We start from the raw sequence: 19,194 nt of genomic DNA, 5'->3' as shown, positions 1-19,194 counted from the left end.
CAAACGTGCAATTTTGAACAATCCACAGGGACGATTTCAATAATTTACTCTTATGATAAATCTGATGAATAGATGTTGCTGACGTGGGTTACAGACTTACGGTGGCGGGTTAGGGTTGCTACCGCGATAAGGGCTGGTGGTCCTTCGATGCATGATTTTCTAGTAAAAGAACTTCAATCAAGATGAAGAAGATGATGTACGAGTTGATCACAAGAGAAATAAGGTGGCTGGTCTTAAGGTGATGTAAGGGTTTATCGCAGAATATGGTGTGGTCTTAAGGTGGATGGTAGGGTTTATGTGTTTTTGGTGGTGGGTATCAATCTTAAAGGAGAGATAAAATTATTAGATTTAAATAAATATCAAATATAATTTGCAGGTTTCTAGAAATTAGGTGAAGTGACAATTACTACTATACCTTATGACTATTTAAAAGTTTAAGAATTTACGTCAATGACCCTGATCGATTATAGCTAGGTAAATATTTAGATGCTCATAAAACCTTGAAAAATAGGTTTTAGCACCAATTATACAAAACACTATGTTAAAAAAAAAGTTACTTTTGACTATGAGTATTTTTTTTATTATTAAAATAGTGTTTATGATGTCATCACAACCCTCCATCGACTTGCATATATACATCAAGAGTTATATGCATAAACATATATAAACATATACAGTATTACCAATTAACCTATGATGTCATCGTTATGACAATATAAATCACGTAGTCCTTACATATACAAGAAGTCTTCAATATTAATATCTCCACCATTGAAGTCGAAAAATTCATCAATTTTCATTTGGGTACTACGAAACATATCTTCATTTTGATAATTGCTTTCACGGTTAGCAGTCTGTGGGTGCTTCATTTGATAGTAGTTCATCCACAAGGGTATCTTGGTAATTTGAGCTGTTGCTAGCCCCACCATTGAATGCCAAACCATTATGTCCATGAAACTCTTTTAGGCTAAGCCAGTCTTCAAATAAAATCTTTGATAATTTATTGATGTGAGGATCTGTTGATCCGCTTCAACATATGAACGCTTTGCAGTTTCTGATGAATCAATGCTTAGGTTTCTAGTATCCTTATTATGGTTGAATAAAAGAAATAACATTGAACCTTCATTTATTTCTATATTATAGCATCCTACTTATAATTTTTTTGTTTCCTATTAAAGGCTTACAACCTCATACTTTGAAAACTCTACTCGGTTGAATCAGTGTCATTCATATACAAAACTTTTCATTGCTACTACTAAATAGATTTTTCAAGGTACAATGCCTTAATAATTTTAAAAAACTGAAAGTCATACACCACAATTGGGGTTAGATTTTCAAAGTCGAATATGTTAATTAGAAAAAGTTGAAAGTACACACTGGCGTAAAATGAAAGTATAATGTTATAACAAATAAATAAACAAAACTACGTAGTCCTTTTTTACTACATTCATAGAAAATTACCAGCATTGATAGGTATGGCACTCCAGCTACGAAGACCATAGTTCACTATGTAATCTCTTAGCTTTTGATCCTCATCGGGAGACCATAATCCTTTTTTTTTTTGCTTCAACTTTGTATTCTTTAATGCGTTGCACCTCATAACTTGAGAATGAGAAAGAAAATTTGATGGTAATGAATGGTATTATGAACAATTGACTTTAGATGCCCTGGAATTTAAGGAAAACATGATTCCGATGTTTATGTATTAAATAAATTGATTGTGGCTGTTGTCTTAATGTTGTTAATGGTTACAATTAGAATAGGTAAAAGTAAACATACATTCTGTTGAAACATATAAACATATCTGTTTTTTGTTTTTTGTTGTTTTTTTATTTGCTGCTATTTATTGTTTTTTAGGTTAAATAGTTGTAGTCGTTGTTTGTTGTCATTTCAACAGGTAGAAGAGCCTAGGCTGTTTTGTTGCTGAGTATGTCTTAAAGTTGTTTTACATTGAAGGAATGGTTCGCTTTTTGTATTTTGGAAATATGCAGGAAAAAAAACAATATAGATGGTTGAATGGTTGATGTTATTTTGCATATTTTGCTGGAAGAATGTTTTTTTGAAGTACGTAAAACTACTTATCACATATATGGTTGATGTTATATATATATATATATATTAGACGATTAATTGTGGTTTTTTGATAGTTTGAATATTAATATGCATGTGAAATGTTTTAATATTTCTTACTCAATTTAATGATTTTTTTTTAAATCTTAGTCGAGCCGAGCCTTGTCGAACAATATTTCATGAGCCCGAGCTTAAGCTTGAAAACAAGGCTTGAGTCAAGTTTGATCCAAGCTTCGAGCTTGAGTATTTAAGTTGAGTCGAGCTTTGAGCTTTGTAGTACTCAACTTGACTCGGCTCGTTTACATGCTAGATGAATTTATGATGATCGAATTGCAAGTTCTAAAAATAAAATAGGAGCATCACCAGACAGTTGACAACAAATTTTTAATGAACAATTTGACCATACATTAATATGCGTTTGGTATGCTCTCATGGATAAATTACTATTGTAAAGAAAAGGATTTAATAGTACCCCAGCTAGTATAGTTAATGGGCATGATTCTCGTTATCGAAATTTTAATAAGTCCTTGCCAATGAGAAACTTGATTTGATTATTTCAACAAAAATGATTAAGATCTTTAGTTGGGTTTGATTGTTTTTCACCCCATTGGGCTTTTACGAATATAAAGAAATACGTTTAAGAAATAGTATTCAATTCATTGACAAATAGAGAGAGCCTATAATCCTTATCAATAATTAGCGTACGATTTTGTCAATGTTTTATTTTAAAGTCCAACGTTTTTCAGCTAAGCCTTTTTTTATGGCACCATATTAATTAATGCCTTCTGTTATAATACCACATGTGATTTATATTCATATTGTTAGAGCAGGAGCCAAGACTCTGGTTGAACTCGATTCCTTAAAAATATTTGCTATTTGTTAAGTTCGTGGATTTTTGTCTACCCTTATATCTTTATACACTTATTTCTATTTTGCTAACTTTATTCTCAAATATCCGTCTTTGAGTATCGATATCACATTCACATATACTTTATTTTTGACATATAATATACCGTTTCGCAGTTCTCACGGAGGAGAGCACAAACCCACTTATAGTTAATTATATATATAATATATGTATATATTTATATGTGTCCAAAGTTAGTAAAAATATAAATATTTATACTAAATTTTCCAACGCATTTGATTTGACATCCCATTTTCTGGAAACGACAAAATATCATTAAAACCTAACCTAACAATGTGCTAGACAAATATATATATATATATATATATATATATATATATATATATATATATATATATATATATATATAACACACACATGAGCTTTATGATATCAAGTGGGTTTGAAGTCACAAAATCTAATTCATTTTAAACTTCTTACTCCTATTATGAAACCAAAAGAAAGATTAGGTAACTATTACTTTTGAAATATCAAAATATCACGAGGATAGTAGCATATTGTTAGGTAAAAAAACCAACTACAAAATACTAAACGGATGTTGAAGCCAAACAAACTCAATTACTAAGAAATTTGCTATTTCTTTTGATATACCACATAAAAAGATAACTCTCTAATATAATCAAATATCTCGTCTCATCTCGACGACTCATTTGAAAGAAAAAAGATAACATTTAAGATTCCAAATATACTAAATTGTTGGACCTGCAATAGCATCCACCAACATTTTCTATCGCACCCACCAACATTTTCTTTTTAACAATCAACTTCAACCCATCGATCCAGAAGTATAATTCGTGGAGTAAACTAGACCCCAATAGTTGAATATCCAAACATCTAAAAAAGCACCCTAAGTTTTTGTTGCAACTTCGCATCTTACAAAAGGATGACCGAACCGCTCCACCGCCATAGTACAAAATAGGAAAAAGGATAGAAGGGTTATCCTCAACGTGAAAAGACCAACTCAATCTAGTCGGTATCCTGTCAAGCAAAGCTATGTAAATGTTAATGTTAACTTTCATAGGCAAGAAGGAATTCTACCTAGTTTTCAAGCTAGCATTTGGTAAAGTAACCTCATCAATCCATTGTTAGGTTTTAGTAAATGAATAAGCACCTGAAAAACCAATATCCCACCACCATTTGTCTCCTTCATTCGAAAAAACAACCCCTACCAAAGCATTTAAGAGACTCGCGAATTGAAGGCTTTCCTCTCCTTTATGAACTAGTGATCCCAACTCCGCTTTCACTTCTTCGAACAACTACGATAAAATCTATATTTTTATCTAAGTCAAACATTCTAGGAAACCTTCTAGCTAAGACTTTATCTCCTATCCAACACTCCTACCATAAATTGGTAGCAACCCTATCTCCAACCCATTTCCTAACCATAAAATTAGGAATAATAGCCCTTTTCTCCAATCTATTGATGGCAAAACAAGCTCACGATCCAACAGAATGATAAGTCTTTGTCTAGTTTATACCACTATACATACCATTGTGCAATTAAGGTGTCTAAGGTCTTAACTAAATTGGTATATTGAGTGAATAATAGTAAAGTCTTTTTTGGGTTACCCTCATAATCGAAAATAGCTTGGATTGATATTAATAGAGAGATAACTGATTTATTAATATATTATATGATGAATATATTAATTAGAAACAGTTAGTATTAATTATAATTAATTTAATTACCTGGATTAATTAAAACTAATTAAAGGTACACAGGTTAGAATGCAATTGTTTAATAGTTGAAAAAAGGGAATCGTTCTAGAACCTCCTTATGGGGGATGCTTTGGGTAGCCCTTTCTAGGGTTTATGGAAGCCTCCATTTATTGATACGGTAAGTGATTTGGATTGGATTAAAATATTATTATTTTTAATTTAAATCATGGTTTCCTACAAATATAAATAGGGACATTTAGAACTCTTGAAAACCCTAGATAATTTAAACGGAATTTTCGAAAATCTCTTATACTCCCTCTCTTTAATTTTTGATCCTACGGTTTGGGTGTGACACATTAGAGACTGCCACATTTGTTGGAGCTTGCATTCCAAAGCAAGGTTCTTCAAAGTTTGTTGAAATATTCAATTATAGCAAAAGGTATGTTACCTAAACTTTGTGATTTTCGGTTATATATAGGTTTATTTAGGATCTCAAAGTATGCTGCTATTATGAGAAAATTCAAGGTCTTTAGGTTGCATGTACCCAAAATTGTTATATATACTTCCGCAATTACATGTAAGTAATCTAGAAAACCCATAAGTAGTATCAAAGCCTTGGGTTTTGTGTATAATATTGTGTAAACCCTAAAGAGAAACTTATTTTCGCAAATCCTAGTCTTCTAGGGTTTTTCGAAAATTGCCTTGCCTCTTGCCTTTTCCGAAAATTACTACAGCTTACTAGTTTCGTCATTTGCTATTTTATTTGCCGAAAATTTGAACAACTAAAATTTAAATAAGGAACATGAGGAAGAGTACCTAAGGGAGACAAGAGACGAGTGCAACGATGTTAAAGATAAGCGATTATAGCACAGGATGCTAAATCATCAAAAGGATTGATAAAACGACATTTTGGAAAGAACCTATAACAACCCAAAATACTAGATCATCATTTATCAAGAAAGAATATGCCATAGCTTACAAAAATAGACAACTTACTTTGCAACCAATCACTATAAAACTTCAATCAGTTCAATCAAATTGTTAAGCGCATCTGATAAGTCAATACCGAATTGGTTCAGCAAATGTTTTTTTATAACCGCATGTGGTGTGCAAATCAAAGTGTGGTTTGTTTTCTATAATGAAAATTAACAACAAAGAAATGATTTCTATTAATAATAGTTGAAACAAGAACACCTATATGCAATTATGAGCAATATGGAGCACACCAAGTGTTCGAAGAAAGGAAATGCCACTACTATTAATCAAAGCTTCATGTTCAAAAGATGTACTGTTAGATTCATCTCCGCCATCACTGATCGCTTCCTAATTCGCCAATCGACTCAACCACTATCATCTTCTTCAGGTTATAAGAAGATTTCTATTAGATTTGGGCACTGAGTTCAAAAATGGTGGTGATTAACAGATATAAAGATTGAGAGAGTCATAGATTGAGAGAGTCATAGATTGAGAGACATACCAATCATCGATATGCGAGAGACGAAGAGTATTTGAAATGTCGACTTTAGAGATCACTGATGACATCTATGGAGATTGTGGTGGCTATTCAGTGGTTGTTCGTTGGAGGTGCGTGGTGGTATTAGTGCATCGTGGTCGCAAACATGATATAAAAGGAGAGGGTAGAGACGATGGGTATGTAATTCGCTGGATCGTTGTCAGATTTTATGAAGATCATCATGGGGTTGATGTCGAAGTTACAATATGCTCGATCATCCCAATTTGTATGAAAGTAAGGCGAAGCAAATACATGGGAGAATTGCAATATAATCAGATGTCGATTGAAGGTGGGGAACCTAGTTAGGTCGAATTTGGGTAGGGGAAAACTCAAATTTTTTGACCTGGACGAAACGAACTTTAAAACAATGTCAAATCTTAATATTTTTTTCCTAATGTAAAATTAATATTATCTTTGTTATTTAATTGATTTTAATAACTCTATTAACATTACTATTGTAGTTATAACTTTAATAATAATAAATATTATGATAATTATTTTTATTTATTATCTTTGTTATTATTATTATTAATATTCATAATTATTATGATAATAATTATTATTTACTATGTTTGTGTGTATGTTTATGTGTACGTACATGTGTGTATGTGTGTAAGTCATAAGTCATAAGCCATAAATCTTACGCCCTACACCTTAAGCCTTACTCAATATCAAGGTTGTAAAAAACGCTTGACGTTAGCTAATCGGTGGACTTGGGTCAAGGGATTAATCGGCTAGGCGGGGATTTATCGGGGGATTAATCGGTGACTATTAATTGCTAATTTGTTGAATTTTAAAAAATTAAATATAACTAATATCATATCAAAGTTCGTAAATATCACTAATATGATAACAAAATAGGTTGATATGATTAATACAACACTAATCATGCCTCAGATTGATTCCATTTAAATAAAACTTCTTCAAAATGTTAAAACTTCATCGTTTTATAATGTTTCACTTATTATGTATGCAGGGATTAATCGCTAGGCGCCCTCTAATCGGTCGAGCAATGCCTAGGGATTAATCGCAGATTAATCGGGACCTAGTCGGGATTTTTACAACAGTGCTCAATATGCCTTAAGCCATAAGCCTTAATCCTTAATCCCTAATCTACAGGCTATTAGCCTTAATCCTTAACCCATAAACTATAAGCCACAAGCCCTAATTCCTAAGCTATAGGCCATCAAATATATGTCTTAATATATGTCATATGTCATAGGTCTTAACCTCTAATCATATGTCATAAGTCATAAGTCATAAGCCTTATACATAAGCCGTTAGCCATAATCCCTAAGCCTTAATCCCTAAGCCATAAGTTATAAATTATAAGATATAAGAATTAAGTCATGAAGCATAAACCATTAACCCTCAACCCTAAAACATAAACATTAAACAAGAAGCCATAAGTTTAAGCCTTAAGTCTTAAGCTATAAGCCCTAATCATTGAGCCCCGAGTCATAAGCCTTAAGCAATAAGCTATATTGCATACCTCATAAACCATGATCCATTCGTCTTAAGATATAATCGATAAGCCTTAAGCCCTAAGTTAGAAGTCATACATTATACACCTTAATCTCTAGCCTAATCTGTAACCCATAACCCATAAGCCATAAGCCACCCATTCCTACATGACAAACCTATATGTAACATCCCAAAATTAGCAATAAATTTGAACCTTTTAAAACAACATAAATCATCCATTTAATATATTTTATTCAAAACAAATGAAATACCAAACCCCAAGATCAATTTTGTTTCCAAACATTATTAGTTATAATTCTAAAATTTATGAAAAGAGAACAAATTCAATATTAATTCCAAAAACCCGCCTCAAGCCAGTGTGTACAGTCATGCCCGACCATCCTATGTACTTGAAATAGTATTTTAAGGGAAAAGGTGTAAGCACAAAGCTTATGGAATTCCACACATACACAATATCATATCATATCATCCTTACCCCTACACACGAATGCAATCGGCATCAAACACAAAACCACACATGCATGTCAAAGAATGAATCAGTAACAGACATACTACTACTGGGACACATTGGCTAGGCTCGATCCCCCTTGCTCAGTACATCGAGCCCTTGGGACACATTGGCTAAATCCGATTCTCCATACCCGAACCCATTGGGACACATTGGCCATGCCTGATCCCTCTTGCTCAGTTCATCAAGCCTTTGGAAAACATTGGCTACGCCCAGTCCCAACTCGGATGCGCCGAGTCCAACCATTCATAATCCTTAATACGTGAGGCAAACCACTAGACTCTACCCCGCCTAGTACTACCCACATACATAATACAATACATAGCACACACAAGCTAATGTAAAGAAGATATAACACAACACGGTGTAGTGAGGAACTCACCTCAAAGAACAAAGCAGCCTCCAAAGCAACCCAAAACTCACTCACACCTGCTTTCCCTTCACACTTCCTAATAATAATAAATTGAGTTAGTTTTAGTTATTAAATTGCCTTAATTATGAATATAACTAATGAATATAATTATGATAGATTAGTTTTTTAGATTTAAAAGTAGTATTCACACACCTCCATATGATTTGTCTATGATTTATGGAGAATTTTACAAAACTGTCTCGCATAAAAGATCATTCCAGACCAGTCTGGGTAAATGGTCGTTTTTACCCAAGTTAGAGGCCTTTCTGATTTATGGTCAAAACTAATGAAGTGTAGAGAACTCACATATGAAACTTTGTGCACTAATTTAGACCAAAAATATTTTTCCATGACCGAGATATGATCTTTCAAACACAGGGACAAATTAGTCATTTTTCTAACAATTCCAACTTTGATTAATTTGGGTTATTTAGTTCCTTAACCCATTAAGACTTAACCTAAAGTGACTTATATGCTGGAAACAATGCATTAACAATAGTGACAACCCATTGAGTAAAAAAATCCAATAAAAATTCTAATCCCACACTTCAAAGTACATTGCTTAAAAGAGAAAATTCTAGGGTTTTGGACATTTTGACCCATGTTCAGTGTTTTGGCCATAACTCCTCAACCTTAACTCCAAATCTTTCGAATCAGATATCACTATAAAGTTGAAACAATTTCCCACAACTTACATATCTAGTGATTTTCTCTAATTCGGCTTCTATTTTACGTAAACAGCTTTGGAAGTTCGGGATAGATGGTTGTTCCGAAAATTGCACATAACACCAAAGAAAGAAAACAAGAAATTGAATGAAATATGAAACTTACTCGAACCAATGGGCATGAACAAGCAATCCCTCTTCCTCCTATCACCATAGCTGACACCACCCCTCCTTCCTTCTTCTTTCCCGCTTCTTTGTTCCTCTCGGCCTAGGGTTAAACACGACACACACTCACACACAATGGACGATGCCATATAGGTTTTGAGCTCAAATGCTTGAAATACTTAATTAAATGGAGTCCATGCTAAGAGAGGGTCAAATAAGGCCTATGCCCATCGATCACAAGGCTGAAATTCCAAATTTTCAGTTTAGCCCTCAAAGTTGTCCATAATAGCATTTTCTACCCTTAAAACAATTTCTTTTGCGACACAAGGTTTTTAAGTTAGCAATTTCCACCCTTCTTCAAAAAAATAATTACAAATCCCTAAACCACTAAATGCTTATATTAAAATCATTTATTTATTATTATTATTAATCTTATTTATTACCTTTATTTATACTTATACTCTTTTATTAAATAATTAAATGGAAATCAGGGTGTTACACTACATGTACACCCTAACTTATCCCAGATCCCTATATACACCTACCTTTACAAAAACCTATCTCTGCCTACATGCACACCCACCCTTAGACCATCTACAAATACCTATCAAGCACGCCCACCTACACCTACACCTACACTCATACCCCTAAATGTTAAGTGTTACCCCTACCCCGTACCCCCACCCTTATCTTACCACCACAACCAGTCACCCCACTTCTCACCCCCACTTGCAAACCTACACTAACACCCTATCCACCTTACCATATCCTAGATCCCTATATCCACCCACCTTAACCACACACACATATAACCTACAATCATACCCCACCAACATCCTATATATCCGTTCCGACCCACCCCATCTCACCACACTCCCACCTACTCACTCCAACCTTTCACTAATGTTTTTATTTGTTTGGTGCAAATTATTGGAAATATAACTTTTAATTTGCAGATTGTGTGCCAATAATAGTATATATTTCTTTTGTATTTTTTTATAATAATATATTTATATCACAATATTTCGAGTCATCCCTCAACTGTGCTATTTTTTTAAAAAATCATAAAAAGTTGACTCATCCCTGCAAAAATAAAATACCTATATTAATAAAAACAAATACATAAAATTAATAAAGTTTTACATCTTGTTATAAAATTTATAATCTTATCTCATTTATTTTCCACAACATAATGTATACAACTCTAAAAGCATTGCACTAAAAATAAAACTACCCTCAAATTTTCACTGAAAAATAAAACGCACCTCAAATTTTACCCCTAAAACCTAAACCCTTATTTGAGACTTTTTAGACGGCATGAATTCTCTCCCTTCACTCGTTCCCTCCTTCCTTCGTCATTCCTAAATATCGGAAACGACCATCTCCAACTCTACCTTGTTGTAAACATTAGGCCATAAACAAAAATTCATATACAAATTAATGCTTGAATTGTATTCTAATATTATTATTTAGTTAGAATTATAGAACTATATATATATATATATATATATATATATATATATATATATATATATATATATATATATATATATATATATATATATATATATATAAAATAATTATAATTATAAATAACTAAATGATTAAAATTATTATCTAAAATATTCTATTAACTTAAATTAAAATCCAAAATATACTACATATTTTAATTCCATCCTATTAAAATATTCGATTTAACGGAATTTTAATGCCTTCGTACTAAATTTTTTAACATCCCTCCCTTAAATTTTAATTTCCCTCAAAATACCTAGTTCCTTATTACGAAGGATGCCTAACAGTCCGAATTCTCAATCCATCTATGAAAAACGCATAACAATTTGGAGGCAGACACCAAAATCTAATAGAGGCAAAATTATTTCTAAAATATTTCATACATTGTTTTTCCCGCTGCGGATCTATTGTTCCTGAGCCACCTCTTTTACTCCTATTCGGTCATTACCCACAGTTACCTTTATTAATTGACATCCGATTGTCGTCGACACTGCCTCCACCACCACACCACCGCCGTCGCAACCTCTCTTTGATTTGTAATACACTACGATACTGTATCTGTATACATTTATCAATATTTACATACACATATATACATATTCTCACACATACTACAGTTTCCCTTTTTTGTGTTCCACCTATAAATCTTATCTGTTTGCGTGTGATTGTGACTGTTTTGATGACCATTGATCGGATAAAGTCATATGTTACAGACTTACAACTCGCCATGCATTTCACGATTTTGTTCCGAATATGGATTGTGCACGTAACATGTTTGATGAATTGATACTCAATTTCTGGTTATGTATCTCTATTGAACAATCGGTCTATCTATTCTCTCTCATGCTCTCATTCAACTCTCAGATTGTCCAGTAAATGACTAAGTGCAAATTTTTTATTAGATTAGTTTTTTTTTTTTTTTTTTTTATTTTTTATATGGAAGCAATCAAGCAAGTAAACCCTTTTCCGAGGATTCATTTTCACCATAAGTACATGTGCTAAGATCTATACTTTGGTTTCTTATAAGGTGTTTGGTGAAATTCCTTAGCGAAAGCTATATTTTTTTCATATCCAAAAAATTGTTTTAAAAAACGCTTTTTAAATACACAAACAATTTAGCATATTAGTTTTTTTAAAAACTAAAAAACTAATAAACTATTTTCAAAAGCTATCCCAAACACCCACTCATTCATGTTGTATATGCAAAAACAATGTTTTCTCGTAAGGAATGTATACAAGGCTCAAAAGAACATACACATAGCTGGCCAAAAAAGTTTCGCCAGGATCTGTGAGGAATGGAAGTTTTGCTAGGATCCGTGAGGAATTTGTGTGTAGAAGAATTTTTTTGACGTTTGTTGTTTTAAGATTTATTGAATAAAAATAAAACATACTATTAGTTTCTATTAATTATAGAGTAAATTACTGAAATAGTCCCTGTGGTTTGGTCAAAATTGCACGTTTGGTCCCTAACTTTGTTTTTGCACTCGGATCGTCCATGTGGTTTATTTTGTTGCGTTTTTCGTCCTATGGTTTGGTAAAAGTTGCATGTTTGGTCCCTAACTTTATGTATGTAAGGGACGAAAATTGCAACAAAATCAAACCACAGGGACGAAAAACGCAACAAAATCAAACCACAGGGACGATCCAAGTGCAAAAACAAAGTTAGGAACCAAACGTGCACTTTTTACCAAACTACAGGGACTATTTCAGTAATTTACTCTTAATTATATTCATGTTTTCTTGGTCAGTTGCTTGCTTTTTCTAATTGATACAAATATGAAAAGTATTATGCTATATATTGTATAAATCCTTAACGTTATTTTGGAATTTTTTTTGTTGGTAAAAATTAGTTTTTTTAGTAGTGATTAAGTGTCATTTTAAGCACTAAGTGTTTGACTTTATATGCAAAAGTGTTACCATAGGAAAAAACGGAACTGAAACTGGGGTATTCGGCATGGTTCTCGGTTCTTCATTTTCCACTAAATCCGTTTCCGGTTCTTTGGTTTTCAGATCGGTTCCGAAAACGAACACATCCCTAAATAGCACACTCACTTGTAGAACCAAACTTGGGTATTCGGTCTGGTTCCCCAATGCTCATCCCTATTTTTAAGGTCTAGTGCAACACGTGTGAAGGAGTAACCCTTAGTTATACACAAACTCACACTAGGTTTTCTTTTTCCTTAAGAACACTTCTAATCGTCGACAACAAATTATTCTTCTTCTTCAACCTTACATTTTCTTATCCGACTCTAAATTACTTATAGTCGCAGATTCTTTCCTTTAGCCTTATTTCCTTTTAATTTCGGCGTACATAAATAATTAAAGTGTGACCATAAACTACTAACAGTCATACCTATTTTGTTTTACCATGACCATTGTTTACGATTAGACGCACATAATAAATAAAACTGTCACCATAATTATTTATAACAATATTTTTTTATTATTAAACAATGACCATAGATTACTTATAGTCACATGTTGATTCCTTTAAGATGAGTATTTTTTTTCTTTTCGACACGAATAAGAAATTAAAATGTGACCATAAACCACTAATAGTCATACGTTTTTGTTTTATCGTGACCTTTGTTTACTTTTAGACACATAAAAAAACTTAGTTGCCACGCTAAATTACTAAAAGTTGTATGTTTATTCATTTAGTATTAGTATTTTTACTTGTCGATATACATAAATATTTAAGGTATGACCATAAACTACTAAAAGACATATGATTTTTGTTTTACTACGACCATTGTGAACTTTTAGACACATAAAAACGTAACTATTATATGTATAAGAAAGTTACAACATGCGCCCTCGCGTGTTTAAACATTGACATTGTCAGTCTTATCTCAACTAGGCTCACCCGTTCTAATGTAAATGTTTAAGGAGGTCTCTTTGATTCCTAATGAGGTCGGTTTTTAATATGCTTCGTGCTTACCACCCTCACCGACCTATTGCATTTTGATAATGAAGTTACCGAAAGGGTTTGATAGTGATAATGATCACAACATATATTACTTATAGTCACCACTTTTGTTTCTTTTACAATGTGGCTATAAACACTACCCTTTCGTCACATAAAACAAGTTATGTGGCAAATAAGTATAAGCTTTTAGCCACATCACATTCATGTGGCTAATTCAAATCTATAATTTAGACATATAAATAATTTTTTGATGTGACCATATATGTACCTATTGTCTCATATAAAAACAGTGACAAACACATTCCAAAAATCAAACAAATACCATGGCAGTTGGTCACATTTGGCCACACTTTTTTTTTTTTTTTAATGTGGCTCATAATTATCACATTTTTTCTAAGATGTGGCTAATATTTTTGAAAAAATATACAATCATGATAGATATCGAAATAAAATGTGGCTAAGACTTGGAAAGATTTTCACCAGTGAGTTTCAGCCACTCAAATAATCAAAAGTGTGGCAGGACTGTTTCGGTGAAAGTATGACCGTAGGTCATTTTTGTAATAGTGAAAATCATATACGAAATCTATATATTTCGACAGCCAGATACAATTACCTATTATGAGAACCAAAATATCACAAAAAAACAATTAAACATGTGCCGATATAAAAATCGGATAACCAAAAATATCTATAGGAGGCCTCTGATGGTTGTTAACAGAGCAACTTAGGTGCGTTAATGGCAGAAGGCGTACAATGGTGGTGAATAGAGCAAAATTTGATGGTGGACGTTCCTTCCTGGAGACGTAGCGGGATAATATCATACCTAGGTCTGTTGCCGACCGGATCCGGAAACCTTATGTGTTTAGGATTCTAAGCGTGCGTCTACGATATTAGAACTAGCATGTAAACGTTTCGGAGTGATAAGGATGATTTGAATATCTATCGTGAATAAGGATCTAATTTCACCTTATTCGGTGTATAGATCAAAAATGGTTAGAACGGGGAGTGGAGTTGGAAATGCTGATGAAAACAGGAATCAAATGCCAGTGATTGAACAAATACCTGTTGTAGCAGCAGCGCCTGAACCAATGACAATGGCCGGAGTTCAAGTGATGATCCAAGCAATGTTGGATCATCAGATGGAAGAAACCAGACGTCTGATTAGGCAGAATCGCGAATAATTGTCAATTCAAGTTGAAGAGCCCGAAGTAAATGGAGGGCAGTCAGAAGGAGGAAACTATAGTGGGACCTATGGTCAAGCCAACCCACCAATAGTTCGCCAAAACAACCTGGATGGACGAAATGAAGGACGTGGATGCAAGTGCAAGGATTTCATGGCATCCAAACCACCTTGTCTTTCTGGGAGCCCGACACCGGTGCAAGTCATGGACTGGATCTCCGAGATGGAGACAATGTTCGAAAGTTGTGAGTGTAGCAACAGACAGAAGACCGCTCTTGCAATTCCTCTGTTAAAATCTAGAGTACTGAGCTGGTGGAAGTTACTGGCTGGTTCGATGCCCAAGGGGGAAGCTAGCAAGATATCTTGGGAAGAGTTCGTGGTGCAAATGAAAATGCAATACTACTCTGAGCAGGATCTTCTGGAAATCAACAATGAATTCCAGAATCTGAAAAAGGGAAAATTGAGCATCACTGAGTACGCTACAAGCTTTACGGAGAAGATGAAGCTTATTCCATACCTAATTCCAACGGAACTTTCCAAGGTCAACAAGTTTGCCAATGGATTACCAGCGGACTTTGGTCCGATAGTCAAACAAGCAACCACTCTGAAAGCTGCAATCTGTGCAGCTAAAAATGTTGAGACCCAAATAAAAGAAAAGGGTCTGGAGAGAGCTGAAGTTGGAGAGAAAAGGAAACATGAAGGATCTTCAATGATCAACAAAGAAACAAAATTCTCGAAATCTGGAGGAAGAGATGAAGCTAAGTGGTGTGAGAAGTGTAAAAAGAAACACTTCGGGAAGTGTAACGAGGAGACGACCTGCTACGAATGTGGGAAGACAGGGCATTTCGCCAACAAATGCACAACTAACAAAAAGGTGTGCTACGGATGTAACGAAGAAGGGCATGTTTCTAGAGACTACCCAAAGAAAAATGCACCGCCACAGCCAAGGGCATTCCACATGTTCCTCGACGAAGCAGAAAACGATGGGAGGATTAAAAGATGAAGACTTCATATTAATATATAAAGTCTGTATCAGGAAGCATAGCCTGCTAAAGGCATAGTATAGGGTGAACTTGAACTTTTGTGTAATAGATTCAAGAATTAATATAAATCCTGGTTTTGTTATCTGATGTATTGAATGATTATATGATTTATGTATGGTGACTTGGTTAACTGCGAGACAATACTTGGGACGAGTATGAGTAGGTGTGAATGGTAGTAGAGATGTATACTACTAGAAACACAGGACTCACGCTTGGATCATGGGAAGTCACAAGGTTACCAAGAAGCTAGTAATTGATTCCGTTTTATTCAAGTATGTCATTACCATTGTTTTCGTATTGACTAGTAAGATGGTTGTTATTCCGACCCTAGTGGTCATATCAATTGAGTCCAACTATGATGAGAGGTCATCGGGACACGACCCATCGGTTAGTTACAATAGATAAATGAATGTATTTATCCTAAGAAAAAGAAGGAGTCCACAATAAGGATTTATTTTGTAACTTGAAGGTTACGATTGAAAGTTCAACATAGTATGAAAAGCAGATGAAAGATTGAGCATCACGATTATTAATAAGGATGGAAATTTAACGTAAGGACTGTTTCGTTGATGATTACGGGACGTAATCATCCTAAGGGGGAGATAATTGTAACGCTCGTAGATCGGGGCTAGTCAATTTAGAGACGATAAGCATCAAAAATGACTTTTTGATAGAAGATTATTTAGAATGAATAATCTTAACTAAGTTGTAGTATATGTTACAAGGATTTCGTACATAAAAAGAACGCCGAAATCCGAGTTATAACGAATAAGTTATGACCTGTCGAAGTTTCGCGATAGAACCGGCACGACACAGCGCGACGTAAAAAGTGAATTTACGTTAGAGCGCTATTTAGCCTTAGAAATCTAAATGAAAGTCGTATAATACGTTAAACCGTGAGCGTGCATAAAAAGAACATCCAAATCTGACTTCGTATGAGGAAGTTATGATTTTTCTAAGTTACGACTTAGTAGTATGCAGCCCGAATACTCGATTTGAGACCAAGCGGTTTTTAGCCGAAACAATCTAAACGAGAATCGAAGATCTCGTTAATTGTAGTGAAACGATAAAAAGATAGGCGAAAACGGACGTCGGATGAAGAAGTTATGAATTTATAACGGAGTTTTCCTGTCCCGGCCTACTAAAAATAAATAATAAAAATAAATTCAAAATTAGCCAACGAAGTCTAAACGAAAGTTGTAGAGCGTAGTTTCACCTACGCGGGGATATAAAGAACGTCGAAAACGGAGTTCGTATGAGGAATATATGAATTTTTGAAGTTTATTAAATATTTTCGATATTAAATTTAAATATAAATTTTCGATATTATCCAAGGGGGGAGTCACCGGGCTTATCCAGGTTACACCCAGCGTAACCTAAGATTACGCCTAGCGTAAATCGTGAATCCAGACCCTATAAAAGGGAGTCGAGTGCAGCCAATTCATTTGCTTATTTCTCTTCTTTCTCTCGCGTTTTTGCATCGTTGTTCATGCAAGAAATATCCCGAAGCCCCGGTATCATTCCCGAGCCCTGAAGCAAGTCACGAGGCCCCGAAGATCCCGAGAAGTGAAATTTGCGAGCCGAAGCTCTGCCCGCGAGGAGCCCGGTTTTTGTGAAGATCTTCCAGATCTACCGAAGAATACTACTTTTACAAGCCGTAGTGCTGTCCGATCGTCTTCTGATCAAGTGAGTGTATAGTTACTTTCTTCTAACACATAAATATAAAGTATTAGCTATGAAATACGTGCTATGTGTTATATATTATTTGTCTATTTGAGATGGGCTTGGAATTGATGTTTTTATACAGGTGTTAAATGATTTAAATTGTGCTTGTATTTATATCTACAAAAATGTTGTGTAGAACATGGGTAGATGGAATAGTTGGTGACGATGTGACTTCGTGCCTATTAAGTAAAGCCTTGGTGACGATGCGACTTCGTGCCTATTAAGTAAAGCCTTGGGGACGATGCGACTTCGTGCCTATTTAGTAAGCTTTGGTGACGATGCGACTTCGTGCCTATTTGATAAACCTTGGTGACGATGTGACTTCGTGCCTGTTGTGTAAACCCTGGTGACTATGAGACGTAGTGCCTATTGTGTAAACCTTGGTGACTATGAGACGTAGTTCCTATTGTATGAACCCTAGTGACTATGTGACGTAGTGCCTATTGTATGAACCCTGGTGACTATGTGACGTAGTGCCTATTGTATAAACCATGGTAGCAAATGGACTTTGTGCCAATTCCTTAAGTAAATCCTTAGGAATGAATGAATGAAGGATAGTGGATTCTTAGGGTAAACCCTTGAGAAAATAAAGCAGATATGGGGATGGGTATTTGGGTTGATTGTTTGATAATTGAATATAATAAATGTATTATTGTGGGTTGAAAACCCTATATGCTCACCAGGCTCCCAAGCCTGACCCACTCAGTTTTCTTTGCGTTACAGGTAATAGCACAAGAGTATAAGTTGGTGGACTTGACGAGAGATTTTGGATTATAGATCAGTAGTAAAAAATAACTGTTGTAAGATCTATTTTATACTGTTTATGCTTTTGGTCTGTATCAGAACATGACATCCCGAGGTTTTATTATTTAAGCAAAATACATTTTCTTTAATAAATGCTTTTGATAAATTCTTATCATATTTTATTTTGGGAACAAACTCGGCAACTCTTTTAATCAAAAGATTACTCTGATTTTGTAAAACAAAGCATAAACAAATCGGTCTTTTCTGGCCGTGAAATTGGGGATGTCACATTGATCCATGATGGACTAAGCTTATGTGAAAGTCCATGAAGTTTTAGTCCATATGAATTATGGATCATAAGCCAAAGTGTAGAATTAGGGTTTGGTTATGACTCTTGGAATTCTACAGTATAGTCTATATATGTATTCCTCTAAAGCTAAAAATCATACACTATGGGTTCCTAGACGCTCTAGATGATTTTGTGTCTCCAAAATTGTCTCTCAAGTACCTCCTCTTGTTCTTGGTTTGTTATAAGACATTTGAGGCATCACATTTGAGGTGCTAGGCTCTTGAAAGACTAATTCCTACAAGATACAGTTAAGAGGTATTCTTCTATCTTACTTTTATGTTTCAAATACCAACATTGTATGCTAGTT

Source organism: Lactuca sativa, chromosome 9 (assembly GCF_002870075.4).
Source record: "Lactuca sativa cultivar Salinas chromosome 9, Lsat_Salinas_v11, whole genome shotgun sequence".
NCBI lineage: Eukaryota > Viridiplantae > Streptophyta > Magnoliopsida > Asterales > Asteraceae > Lactuca > Lactuca sativa.
The sequence above is the reverse complement of the archived record's forward strand: the minus strand, read 5'-3'. Positions refer to the sequence as shown.